General features: G+C 40.0%; 1 protein-coding gene across 1 annotated transcript in view; it reads left to right on the forward strand.

Annotated features, from left to right (window-relative positions):
- Nucleotides 1-14,887, forward strand: part of dtnbp1b (dystrobrevin binding protein 1b) — a 555,482-nt gene that overhangs the window by 493,547 nt on the left and 47,048 nt on the right. The window lies entirely within an intron of this gene.

Genomic DNA, 14,887 nt, shown 5'->3' on the forward strand with positions numbered 1-14,887 from the left:
AGTTTTATATCTTTATGTTTGAAGCCTGAAATGTGGCAAAAGGTCGCAAAGTTCAAGGGGGCCGAATACTTTCGCAAGGCACTGTATGCTCCGTGCCGCCTCTCTCTCTTCTCCCTGCTCCCTCTCTCTCCACTGTTCTTATTACCAACAGGGGCATCCCAGGTGTAGGACACAGCTGTTTCCAACCCCAGCTGATTAGCACGGATGCCATATAACTGTCAAACGAACGCCACCCCAGTGCCGGTTCGTTCTGTGTATCCTACACAGCAGTCAGAGGCAATTCTTCAGCTACTTCACTACACGTAACGTCTGGAACAAGTAAGACTGATCATTTACCCCTTTCATATTCTACTCCTTGCATTCTCACCTGTGGATCGCTCAGCAAGGGATCCTGGCACCAGAGACCGATGGCGGACCCACGCCACCACTCCTTCGCCATCCAACACCTGCAGTAGTCACTCCTCCGAGGCGGAACCCCCAGCAGAGCACTGGAGTCTCCGTTCGTTGGCTGAAATCACCGTCTTCCTACGTCCAAGCCTCCAGCACAAGAGTCAGCAGACCTTCATCTCCTAACCTGCTACTGACTCTGCTCTCCTTTTTCTTTCTCTCAGGCTCTGTGCTCTTCCTCCTGCCTCCGCCACCATTCAGCCCTCTGAATCTGGTGACGAGCAGCTCCCCTAGACACCTCAGACCCGGATCTGATTCCCTGCTGGTCCACATCGGTCATTTAGCTTATTTAATTTTAGGTTCTCTGCCCTTCCGGGGAAAATAAAGTTTTGTTCTGAATCGCTCCCTGCCAACCTGAATCCACTTATTCCTCACTCTCTCTCTCCTGATACAGAGAGAGTGAACCAAACAAAATCTCTTTCAACTGCTTTTCAAAGAGGATTGTTGAAAGCAAAAATCTGTTTAAACACAATAGATAAAGCTGTGAAAACTGAAGCCAGGTGTGAATTATTACAACATTTAAAACTGTGGAACAAACACATCGCTACCAAAATACTGTAGCTCATTTCTAAAATCTAGAGACAGCAGCGTTACAGAAGCCAACATTTTCAGCAGTCCTCATGTATATCACTAGATAATTCATGCAGGCGATTACAGGGACTACCAAATACAATAAGTATAGGCCTTAATGGTTCTGAGAGTCAGCAAGAGAAGTGTAACATTTTTCTATAAATACTTTGATATGAATTTTATGATAAATTACACTCAAACTTTCAAAATCCACATTTACATTTTTAGCTATTTAGCTAAGAATGTAAATTTTAGTTTAGAATGTCAGCAGGTAACAGGTCGGTGTATTGCCCTACGACCTCGTATCACATTAGTTTATGGCAGCTGGATTAAGAGAGAGGCGCACGTCAGCTGGAGCATTGCCTGGGTAGTGTGCAATGGCACAAGAACCTCTGGCCTGCAGCTAAACAAGACATCACTGTCATATCTCACCCATTTTATCTATCACCCCCTCTCTAGCTTCTTTTCATATCCCCCTAAGCACTTCTCAAGTCAGCTGTCAGACCCTGCTTTGTTGTCTGTGCCCTTCTTTAGAGATCCTTGGTGTGCAGAATCAATTTAGGATAAGGGTTCTCTTAACGCTGGCTGATGGGCATGGAAAAGATGGTCAGACAAGTATAGTTCAAAGCTGACAAGCTATGTCTGGATACATATTAAAGCTTTACTGTTCAGTGCTTTCCTTGTCATTTTGCCTTAGGACAGAGAGAGACAGAGGGAGAAATATTCATGACTGGATGAGCATCAGGAATAAATGAAGCGGGAAAAAGAAAGGGCCGACGGAGGCAGTGCATAGCCTCCACACTCTTGTAAAACATTTTTTTTCTCTAAGACTAAAAATCATTAAGGTAATTTTCTTATGCTTAACTGTCTGTGTTTTTAAACGGGGAGCCATATTAATTTTGTGCATCTGAGAGTTATGTTGGTCAAAGTGACACCATCGTATTTTGACTGAAATCACTGCACTACAGAGCAGTACAAGTGTGATCATCTGAGTGCTTAGCCACACTGAAAAGTAGCACAGTGAAATTGATCACTTTGCAAAACAGTGGGTGCTGGAAACTTTATACTTTGTACTTGCGCTCCTGACTGACCGTAATTTAATACACACATTTCAAGGAAATGTATTCCTTCCTCACAAGGCACGATTTGCTTCACACCATACTACATTTTGTTTTTATGAAGCAGTTCGCACTCCGGCAAAACAGGGTCTGATGTTGTAGTAATGCAAATCTGAATATGCATTCAAAGAAAATGAATTATGCTGATAGGCAAAAAACAAATCAAAACTAGAATCACAGAATATTAAATCCCAGGCAAATAAGTCTGTACAGTGTCTCACATGTGGCCCACCAGATGTGCACGAGTTATAAGGACTTGGTCACCTTGTGTTTGAAGGAAGGTTCTGCAGCTGTGTTGTGCTGTGTTTGATGTGTTGTGTAGGCTCTGGGCCAAACTGGCACACTTCTTGGTGCATGTAATATGACAGCTGCCAACACTGCTGCCCACAGGGGTATGTGATGTGCAAATGTGGACTTCAACAAAGCAGGAGGCCACACATCAGTTCTTTCACACTGCGTTAAAGTCCACAGCACATCTACCCTATGGGCCACTATTGTTTAGCATGGCAGAGCTACAAAGAATAGTGGAAAGGCTAATGCACTGGCAAATAAAGACATGTAATAGACAGTGAATGCTGCTAGATTCTCAGACTGGCAGCTGTGTAATTTAAAATGTTAAGACCTAAGTGATGTATAGAAGCCTCGCAATGAACTGTATTTATTTGCCGTCCCCTGTAGTGCATGCTGGGATATGCACTGTGACATTGGTTAGAAATAGGTATGTATAGAAAACTGATGGATAGAACACAGACTAATAAATAGAAGATTAAGAGAGGGTGATGAAGATGATGTAGGTAAGCAAGAGAGCAACAGAGAGAGTGGAGCAAAACTGATGTGATTGAAGAGAACATTGTTTTTCTTCTGTACTTCTGTCCCTCATCAAGGATTAAGAACAGACCTGATTTATTCATATTTGGCATATTTGGCAAACTTTGAGTAGCCTTCAGAGTATTTGATTGGCAGGTTTTGTTGGACCATACAGAGCTGGAACATTGCATGAAATGTTCAGGGCAATAATATCACTGAGAGTCTGTGCTTGAAAAAGAGGTGTACAGAGAAGGAACGAGTCGCCCTCTGCTGGTTAACTTGTTCCTTCAGAGAGAAATGGCTTTGATTTATCCTCTAAAGTTGTGTTTAAAACAAAACTTCAATTATATAAAATGCTGCAGTCTTTGGAACTTTACTAGCTGTAGAGTGTAGTAGTGTGAAGGCACTGGGCAGGACCAGAGGTGGAAAGTAACTAAGTATATTTACTCAGGTACTGTACTTAAGTGCAATTTAGAGGTTTGAGGTCTGAGCTTTACCTGAATATTTTCATTTTCTGCTACTCCATATTTCGACTTCAGTACATTTTAAAGGCAAATATTGTACTGTTTACTCCACTACTTTTATTTGGTAACTTTTAGTTACTGCTTACTTTTCAAAATCAAATTAATAAAGCAAAAACACGTTAGTGATCCTTGGTAGGAAATTTGCAACCTACCCAGCAGCAATCCAAATGATGAACATGTAAAGCAGTTAACATTATATGTGCTGTATACAGTAATATATCAATATAAAATAATCCATTAATATGATGAATATTATTGTCAGATATGCCATTCTGCATAATGAATACTTTTGCTTTTGGTACTTCACATGTATTTTGTTGATAATACTGTTCTACTTACAATATTTTCAATGTGGAACTTATAATACTTGTAACAGAGTATTTTTACACTTTGATATTGCTACTTTTACTTAAGTAAACAATCTAAATAGTTCTTCCGCCACTGAAGAGGACTGTGTATCGTGTGTGAAGAAGAACAACCAAAACACTATTATTTAAATATCCATAGCAACCCCACGGGCCAAACCTCCACAAGACACCTTTAAATCGGCAACTGATGAAGTCAGATACTGTTTCCAGTTGCAAATAAAACTTTTCTGTGCTTTTTTCCTTTAGATTTTGTTTGTTTACCCATGACAAGCATAACTTGGAGATCTGAGTTATGGCATAGTTTTTACATTTTACATATATTTTTTGTTTTTAACATATGAATCATGCCTTTAATATATTTGTATGTTGTAGTGTCACCACTTCTGTAAACTGTCAGCCTAATCAAACTAATTGGTTTTCTAGATTTATTGCAGTTTTTACTTTTTTCTGTTGGAAACACAGATTTCTTTTTTTTTTAACCCTCTTACTACAACATCAGACCACTAGATGGAGACATTGATTTTTTTAACTCTAGTGATCAACATCACCTGCTGTCTCGGTAACACTGTTTTGTTCTACTGTCAGTGTTGAGCTTTTACACAAAATTTAAATCAATAAAACCAGATTAGTCTGTGGGGGTTAGTCAGGCTGACTTACTCACTTAACAGTTCATGGTTCAGGTGGCCTAAAGTTCACCATTATTGATTAAAAAAAAAACACCTACAAAAAATGAAAGGTTACACCTTTACAAGGCAAGAAATATCACAAGTAATGTTCACATATGTGTCCTCTTGTGGAATTGTTAAATTTAAGTAAAATTTCTTTCTAAAGTGAAATTCTTTAAACATTAGCTGAAAACCTTTAATGCACTTCCCTTAATCAGACAGAAATCCAGAATAAATATCACTTGCCTAATTCAGTTAGAGATAGGGAAATCAATAACAAGAATATTATTGACGAATCAGGCTTGACAGGATATTAGACACAATTTAAATATGATAATAAAATCAAATTGCATTTCCCCTGCAAAAATGTAGCTTTCTATCATATTGATACTGATGTTGCATTGTGCCAATTAAGGTTGCATCAGAATATCTCTCAAAACTGATGGGTGAATTATGGATTGAATTATCTGTCCTCCACTGCTGGAAATGTAGGAACATGTGTAATTGCAGTGTGGAAAAAAAGGTATAAAAAGATGAGATGAGATTACAAAACTTTGCACACAGACTAAGTATTCCTTTAGTGCTGCCTTCTTCTTGACAGTTGCATTGCAGTATAAATAAACAACAGTACTGCTACATGTGGTTATTCAAGCTCAAACTCCCACTTTCTTTCACTGTTTCTTGTTCCATTTCAAACCCCTGTGCTTGTTGGTGTGTGTGCATGCGTGTGTGTGTATTGTATTTGTGTAATACTCTGTGGAACAGGCATGCAGGGCTTTTGATTCAGAGGGCAGAGCAGTCTTACTGGATTATACTGTGACAAACCTTCTCTGGCTAAAGAAAAGATGGAGTCTACTCGCACATGGAGCCTGAGGGGAAATTTTTCCCTCTCGCTCCACTTTTTCCCCATTTTCCTTTTGCACCGCCATATTGCCCACACACACAGTTGGAGTCTGTTGAATAACATGTTCTCTCTTCTTCTAAGAGCATACACAGGCACATGTGCACAAAGCCACACACACTTCTCCTAATCTCTCCTGCTTTGAATGCTGACTTTATCTCATCTGCCTCTTTGCAGTCTATGGGGTTTGGCAACAGGAAAGAATTAACTTTATTATAAGTTTTCTGAAGCATTAGGTGGAGTGAGTGGGGAATATGCTGCCTGTGGATGTAATACTTAAATAAGCTAAAGACATGAATCTAGGAATCTGATTCCATGCCTCCAACATCCTGCCTTTTTTTTAAATTCCATTTCCCTGTTCTCTTTATCTGCGTACCTTTTGACTTCACCAGCTGTGTCCATGCATTTATCCTCATGAAATTAGTTTTTTAGACATCTTCACTAAACAAATGTTTAGTACCATTCAGCATTATATTCATACAGTAAAATCCTCAACTGGGAGCTGACCAAGGCAAATTTGTGCTTTTGGCAGCTACCGAGGGAGTTGAGGTACTATAGATCACCTTCAAGAGGAAATGTTTCTCATTCATGTTTTATTATCGTTTAATATGTTTTGCTAACTTTTCATCAAGTGAGATTTAATCAGTCTGTCTTTGAATTTACACCAGTAATTTTCAGGCCTGTGTGTACCTAACTACAGTCCATATGTCTTGAAGGGAAACTCAGTCTAAACACAAACATGGGTGAAAAAACCCAGATATGTCAAGGCAGAGAAAAAGGAACAGCATCATAATTAGAATACAGCCATAAAGCACAGGAACGTGGAGTATCCTTTAATCAAACAGCAAAAAGCATCCAGAGGAACGTAGGTCCAGCTGTCATTGTGTGTGTGGCAGAAACATGCAGCTTGTGGTTGTGTGCAATTTGTTTAACTAGCAGCATATTATTGACACCCGCTCTGATGCTTTATTAAGTGTCCCATCACATGACATGTACTTAAACAGTGTTACACATTTGACGTGTGTTTCTGTCAAGTCTGGAAACCCAGGTGGAGACGGGGACGTAGAAGGTATTACTGTAATTTTTGTTTGTCTAGATGGAGCTCATTGTCAATTCTGAATTCAGAGAAAGAAAAGTGGTTTCAGTTGAAGAGCTGATGCATGCTTACATCCACACCTGCAAACTGCTGTGCTTTGTGCTGAATAAATGAGGCACAGGAGTCCACACCAGACTTCTGCTGATTGAACCACGTGTAGTCAAATCCCTTTGAATATCAAAAGCAACATAGCGGCTCCAGTTTAATGGACCTACTGCTATATTTCAGATAAAAGTAATGTTGCATAACATTGAATCTTGTCAGGGGAGAATATCTTGATGTAGCATGTTTCCACTGTATGTTTATCTAAAAGGTAGAGCTAGACTACAGAATGACTGAATATGAAAACATTGTTAGAGGATGAACATCTTTATACCCACAACACAAAAAGGTAGCTCTGGTGCTGGAAAGCCAGTCATTATCTAATTGTCTTTTTGACTGAGCTAACTGGCACCTGTGCCTGGATGACAGTGGTGCATTTCAAGACAGCAGCAGGGAAAGCCAATCCTTCACTCTGTTTTTTATTCAGGCCACATGTTTCCACTGCTGATTTCTCTGACACTTGGCATCTTTTGTATTCTCTTTTCACTCTTTTTGAGATAAATTAGTCAACAATTCTATTAATTTTAGAAGAAACCCATGTGCTGTCTATTTTCTGACAGCGCTGAGCTGGAGGAAAAGCTGAATCTGGTGCTAATTGTGTAGCATTTGTAATCTGGATAAAATATGAGACAGTTTATATCCAGTTTATTCTTATATCAATCAATACCTCCTCATATATCAAGTTTTTTGGCATGAAATGCAGCATTTTATTTATTTCAGATGGTGTCTGCTTATACTCTAGACCATAGATATAATACGTGTCTCTCAGTCAGAGCAATGCAGTACTGTGTTTCTACTTTTAAGCTGCTTGACCCAATAATGTTTTGCACGGTGGCGCAGTGGTTAGCGCCGTTGCCTCACAGCGAGAAGGTTCCAGGTTCGGGCCCCCACCCGGGACCTTTCTGTGTGGAGTTTGCATGTTCTCCCCGTGCTTGCGTGGGTTCTCTCCGGGTATTCCGGCTTCCAAAGACATGCAGCTTAGGTTGATTGGTGTCTCTAAATTGCCCATAGGAGTGCGTGTGTGTGGTTGTTCGTCTATGTGTTGGCCCTGCGATGGATTGGCGACCTGTCCAGGGTGTACCCCGCCTTCGCCCGATTGCCGGCCGGGATTGACCCCGTTCAGGGACTAAGCGGTAGAAAATGAATGAATGTTTAGCCGATCCAATGAAAGTTGCATGTTGCTTAATATGACATTTTCCACAGTATACAAAATTTTGTACTGTTTAATGAACTGGTCATGCAGACAAAGGTTTCTGTTCATTTCATTGTGGCTTGCAAATCAGTCAGCTTTTTATTTTAGTTAAAATATAACTGTGGGCTTGCATCTAGAATTGGTCTCTAATTTGGAATGCATTTCATGCACTGCATTACTGAATGATTACGTAACCTATGACAATAATAAAAGTGTGATGGATTATTTATCATGAGCAAGCTTCAGGTATCTGTGGTTTCTACACAGTGAGGTCCTGTCAAAGAAAACACCTGCTCCAGGTGTTCAGATGTCTGAGCAAAAGAGACCTGTGCCATCATCTCCCCAGCATGAGCCTCTTCTTGCAGGCACTTAGACACACACCACCTGTTAACTGTTGTGTGTGGGTACAGTGTGATATTACTGAGCCTGTTTGGGAAAGCAAAATACACCACCATGCCACCCACCCGATGCCATTATTCCAGAGCTTTCTGCACAAGTCATCTAAAACTGATGAAAATACTAACAAGGGGAAATGGAAAAACTAAGAACAAACTGAAGAGACTAGATAGGAAAAAAGGGAGTAATTAAGTGATATAATCCTTACATCCTGGTTGTCAGTAGAAACTTTAAAATGTACAGTAGACCTTGATGGCTCATTTTGCTCAGAGCAGTGAGCTGTGCAGTGAGACTAATTACCAAAGCCCCTTTTTTCTGCTCTCACTTTTTCTTGAGGAGACCTGGTGTTAAAGAGTAGATTTTATGGTACCAAGCAACTTTATTTGAGTCATTATATTTGACCATATTTAATTTGCCTGTTCAGGTTTTATTATTTGTTGGAACAAAGAATAAAATGCAGCTCATGCATTTTACTGTACATGAGCTACTATCATTCTCTCACATTACAGAGTTGCATTATTCATTGCTTTCTGTATGTACTTGGAATAATTTCAGACTAAAGTACAGATAACATTTTGTGTTATGCATTCTCAGGTGATAACCTGCATCACTTTCATATAAGGCACTGAATGGACTAAGTTGCAGCTCTGCACTGAAAGTTGTCTTTCTCAGCTGAGCTCGCGGGACAGTTTTGTTAAAAATGTGATGTATTGTGGGTGCCTGTTGACCTTGTTTCAAAGGAAAACAATTATTGTTTTTATTTCCATCTGGTTTGTTTGGTCATAAATAATTTTGATTTTGATTTGTCACATTTATTGGATATTGGATCGTCCAAGCCAAGCCGATGACGACTGAGCACTCTGATTTGATCAGTTCTGTATATTGTACATTAGTATAGTAGATAATAATTGAATAATTAGTCCAGTGGTTCCAGTGTTACACCATTATAGGAGGAGTCCTTAACTGTGAGCCACATGTCACAGAGGTGACAAGTAGGAAGAAAAATGAAGCCAGGTCTGAAAGGCTGCGTTTTAAGGTCTGATGTAGTCTATCAAAAATCCATCCTGTGGCATGAAATGGGAAACTTTCAAAGTGATTTAAAAGGGTAGTGGCACAGGTCAGTCGGCGCCTGCAGTTGTGTGAGGTATCAAAACGGATTGGGACTTTTAAAAGCATGAAAAGAAGACACTGAGTTTAGGATGTAGTTTTGCAGGGACCCAGCAGCAGGCTCATCTAGAGAGGTGTTGAGTGGGAGCAACTAATGTGAAAAACTCTAAAACTTTAATGCCACCATGTTCCCTTGGCAAACCGTGATATATCATGTTCATAAAACAACCGAATTCATGTTTTCTTTACTTTTATGATCTCCCAGCCTTATTTCAGGTTAACATACAAAGCACAAATTCCACAGCTAAACTGATCTGAAAACTATATGATGCTAATGCAATTTAATAATCTTAATTCCCACAAGGAAAATTTCAGGCAGCCATTAATGTTTAGAATAAGGCTCACAATTATAGCACCCAGACAAAGGAAATGATAATTATGTGATTCCACAACACTGAGTGTCAGAAAAAAGAAATCAGTGTTTGCTTCATTAATGTGCATTTTCATCAGTTGCACAGTTATAATGGAAATGCATGTGAGCTCAGTCAATCCCACTGTTCTATAAATGGCCTAAAAATTGTTGCTTGCTTTAACAGATTGCGAATAACAAGCTGTCTCTACTTTCCTGTCACACAGTGGCCCGTTTTCAGTGGAAGTGATGAAGGCTGGTTATTTAACGTGGGGACCATATTGCATCCTTAATGATTCCTGGGTTTGTCTCCTTGAGTTGGCCAATGCAGGAACAGATGGTGCCATGGGTGGAATCCAGACACACTCACTTTGCCTGCGACAACTTTGTAAAGTAAGTGCGTGCATGAGTCAGTTTGTCTGAATAGCAGTGTATATGTCCACAGTGAGTGTTGTATAGCTTTCCCAACATTCGCTCCAGCGGGCCATCGCTCAAGATAAGCATGTGTGCTTAGCTAGTATGGTTCCACAGGTATAAAAAACAGTGTGTTTGCAGTTTTTTATACCTGTCAATATTAAACATGTCTCTGTTGTTTAACTTGAGGCTTGGATTTTTTTTCTCTATTCATCAAATGCAAGGCACAGGAGTCGCTGTCTGTATCACTCTTCTCTGCTTGTTTGCTCAGTCTGCTAGCTGTTCTCCTGTGTATGACAGAACTGTGACTAACAGAAACAGCTACATGTGTTGCCCAATGTGTCGTTCGAGCCTCTAGCTCTTACCCACCCCAGGATGCGACCTGTTACCATGAGACATGTCAGACAAGATGATGACAGAATCTAAAATGTTGACATCTGAAAATGCCATCTGTTGCCCTCTGCACCTTTTTTCCAACTCTCTGTCAAGCACATACATGGATCCATTGCCATGCAGTCACATACTCCTCTCACTGGATTATAAAATGACCCAAAGAATATTTTAAATTGACTCCCCATTATATAAGAGTATAGTAAGTTGTATGAACAACAGATGAGGAGAGGACTCGGAAGCAAAGTGTTGAATGGATTGGTTTTAATATTCGCTGAGTAGAAACCAATTTCTCACAAAGTCAAACTCATGAAAATTGTTAAAATTAAAAAAACACAAAACCTAATATGCAGTAGCTTATTGTTTAAATGGAATAGTAATAAATGTGATCCGCATAGTAATGTGTATGTACATTCTCACATCTTTATTTGAGCAGCTTTTAAAAAGTCTACCAAGGTTCTGTCCTTGACTTTTCCTTCTATCATTTACTTTTCTCTTCTCTTATCACTCCCAAGTCCCTTGTTACACCTGCCTTGTAAGTATCCCTGCAGTCGTTGACCAACCTCCCAGACATCTGCCCTGTAAATCCTCAGTCTCATTTATGTTTGATTTCATTTGGGAATAAGATACCTGTGTGAACTGGCATAAAAGTGCTCTTGATTTCTGGTGATGTCAAAGAAGTGTGATCCAACAGGGAAAAAAGAAAGAGTACTGTAGAGTTGCCTGGCAACAATTTCCCTCCTTTATATGATTTGGCCTTCATCAGATTGCAGTGAAGACATTTATAGACACTTCAGCATAAAAGTTGGCTTGCACACACTGGTGAGAGGGAGGAACACAAGAAAAAGAGAGGAGTAGAATAGGAACAGCTGAAGAAGAATGTGTTGTCACATGACATGACCAACTTTGGCAGCTTTGGGCATGTAGCACAAATCTGGCAATGGCTTTCATGCCTACATCATCTTGTCAATTACAGTATTTTTCATTCATCTGACTGGATGGTGCAAAATGACATTCTGCTCTGCCCATCGTAAAGTCTTATATATGAGTGTAAGATGAATGCTGCTTCATTAGTTGGACAGGCTGTTGTAATGTTTTTGCTTCTACCCGGGGTGTATTTTTTTCTTTTGGCTTCCTCGTGCTCAGAGATTTTGCTGAACCCTCTGTCCTATGGAGTGTGGTTACTCACCAAGGATCAGTACTCACAACTCCACACACAAGAAAGCCCAAATCCGCCATGTCCTGCAGACGTACCCTCAGAGTAGAGGACTTAGTAGGTTTGACTAACTTGTTGATTTTAGGATGACTGTCAAGGGCTAAACTTATTCAGATCAGTTCAGTTCAGTACATGTAGATGGTACAAAATATTCAGATCAGTTCAGTACATGTAGATGGTACAAAGATGCCCACAAAATAGCTGATGCGTTCTCTCTGTAATTATGAACCTTTTTCAGGCCGTTTCCAACACCACCCACACAGGCAGCTGCAAAAACTAATTATTAATCAGCTGCTTGACAGTCTTGGAGAAAGGATTGTGTTGGCCACAGAAAATTACATTACACAAACTAAAGATAAGTGTAAGAGCATAAGTACTGTAAATGGAATATAGTGTCATGTCCATCTCTTGATCGTTCTCCTAAAATGTTGTAGTCAGAGGCCTGGATTAGGAAATTTCTTAGATTAAGATCACATTGTTTTAGACAGTGAACAGTTGTGCTGTAGCAAAATGAATTGCTTTACTCCATCCATGCAGGTTCAAGCCACAGAGCCAGGTCAGATTCATAGATCAAGCTGAGCAGCTTAGATGTACTTTTCCACTGTGATGTCCCCCCAGCTCCTTCTGGCATTTTCAGGCCAGCTGGGAGGTGTAATTCCTCCAGCTCTGCCCCACAGTGTCTTCCACTCGACATACCAGGAGCATATGGGGAGTGCACCAGCTGCTTGCACTACAGCAAGCTGATCCTCTCAGTGTGCAAACAGTAGCTTGACACAAGTCCTCCCAGATTTCTTGACACCTCTCTATGACATAATGTGAAGACAGCGACACTGTGGAGGCACCTCAATAACATAAAATATTGGCCTCTGTCATTATGTAACTGAGGGATGCCACTAACATTGTAGTTGTTGATTAATCAGCTTTGTCCACCAACACAAATTTTGTATAATGACAGCATTAACTGTACCTACTGTAGGCAGTGTCTAAGTAGTTTGCACAATGCAGTACTTGTACACAGGAAAATTTGATTAACTGCATTGGTGAACTTGAAATATCTCAGCCTGTTGGTTATTTATAAAACCAAAAATGTCTTTTTCACCAGCACTGGATGGACATGGTCAACACTCCACAGGAGCTGGTGAAGCTGTGATACAGATTGGGCAGAGCCATTTAAGCAACCAAACATGAACAGATCCACAGACACACATGTGCATGTACATGTTGGTCAATTGGACTGAAAACACTGATGCCCTGTACAAGAAGGGCTTGTTGAGGAGACTGAGGCCCTTTGGTGTGCGGGGGGCACTCCTTCAGACTTGGCATCCGCTGTTTTTTACCTTAAGAGACTCAACAAGCTGGTTAAGAGAGCTGGTTCTGTCCTGGACTGCTCTCTGGACTCCATTGAGGAGGTGGCAGACAGAAGGATGCTGGTAAAACTAACATCCATCACACACGACCCCTCCCAACCCCTGCATCATACAGTAGAGGCTCTGAACAGTTCCTTTAGCGCAAGACTGTTACATCCCCAGTGTAAGAAGGAGTGTTACCGTAGGTCGTTCCTCCCCACAGCAATCAGACTGTACAATACATCACTGCAGTGATAAGCTAGGTGAAAGTATGAGGGACTATGTAATAGTCAACGGAGGTGCAATACTCAAATCCTGGGGTAAAATGCATGGTTAATATGCACATATGTAAATTCTATTCTTGATTATTCAAATACTTGATTTTGTCTATTTTTGAGTACTTGGAATTTATTTATCAGGATGTGTGTGTGTGGTGCTTGTTCTCATGGTGTTATGCTGTCTGTTCTCCATTGCTGCTGAAACATTGAAATTTCCCCATTGAGAGATCAGTAAAATACCTACCTACCGTACACAGAGTCTGAAATAATAGATTAAAAGTGCTAATAAATGTGTTCATCATTTGTAAAACGCTGCGATTTCCATCTGCTAATAAAAGCGTGTCTAGATGAAAGGTGTGTTTGTAATTGCATGTGATTTTTACTTTGTCAGTGTGTGCACGGCAGATATTTCAATGCTGGAGCCTGAGAAAGTTCGGCCGCTGTCCCCCGACACTCCCTATTGCGCATGTGCAGTGGACTCCAGAACGCGGAAGCAACCCTGGAAGAAAAAGTAATTTGCCGTGTGCGCCAGGCGAGCAATATCCAGCGGGGAAAATAAATTGAATAAATGAATGTATTAGCGTTGTGAAATAACATTCTCACAATACAGATACTGAAAATTCTCCCACCCCTTAAAACATTTGTGGGAAGAATAGTCTCCATCTTGTGATTCGGTCTCCAGCTGTTATAATATGTTAATGGGACGTACAAGGGTTGAATTTAGTTTACTGTTAGAATCGGTCCTATTGGTGTTTGTGTCTGGTTTGGTACCATGAAGATAAATGAGAACATTCTACTGGAGGGACACAAAATTGTGTTGGTTCCTTACAATACAAACCACGTGGCCAGGTAACGACATTAACACCTGATCAGTCTAATTGTTACACAGGAAGCCTGTCACTGTTTTCTTTTATTTTCCTCTGCTGATATTTTTAGTGATGTGTTTGAATGTCATTTCTTTACTATGAATGTTTAAACATGGTGGATGGGTTTTATTTTGACATCTAAATAAGTCTGCAACTAATGAACTGATCATACAGCGGTGGCTGGAAAGGTAAATGTGAGAGAACTTCTTTTACTTTTAGAGTAACAAGTTTTTAACATTCAGAATTTTTATAATGCCTACATAAATAAGCTAACACATTGTCCAAATTACAGAAGCTTATTTATGATAGGATAAAGTGAAATATGATTCAGTGACATTTGCTTTATGAGGTCAACACTGCTTTCAAGTTCTGTCCTTATGACTTCCAAATCATTCCTTAAGGACATTTGTACCATCATCCATCAGATTTGTTAGGTTAAAGTGTTTATAAATAACTGGTAATCACTGGATATGATATGAAAATAAGACATCACTCTTTCTGAGGTCATGCACTAGTAAAATCATTCAACTTTTACTTAAAGAAAAGCTGTTTAATCTGACTTTTTAATTTTTTTTTTCAGAGTGCACATTCATCATCTTGGATAAGCAGCGATGGGCAGATCACCAGTATAGAAGAGGAGCAGCGCACGGTGGGAGATGTCAACATGTTCCTGAG

This window comes from Monopterus albus, unplaced genomic scaffold, assembly GCF_001952655.1.
Source record: "Monopterus albus unplaced genomic scaffold, M_albus_1.0 scaffold34.1, whole genome shotgun sequence".
NCBI lineage: Eukaryota > Metazoa > Chordata > Actinopteri > Synbranchiformes > Synbranchidae > Monopterus > Monopterus albus.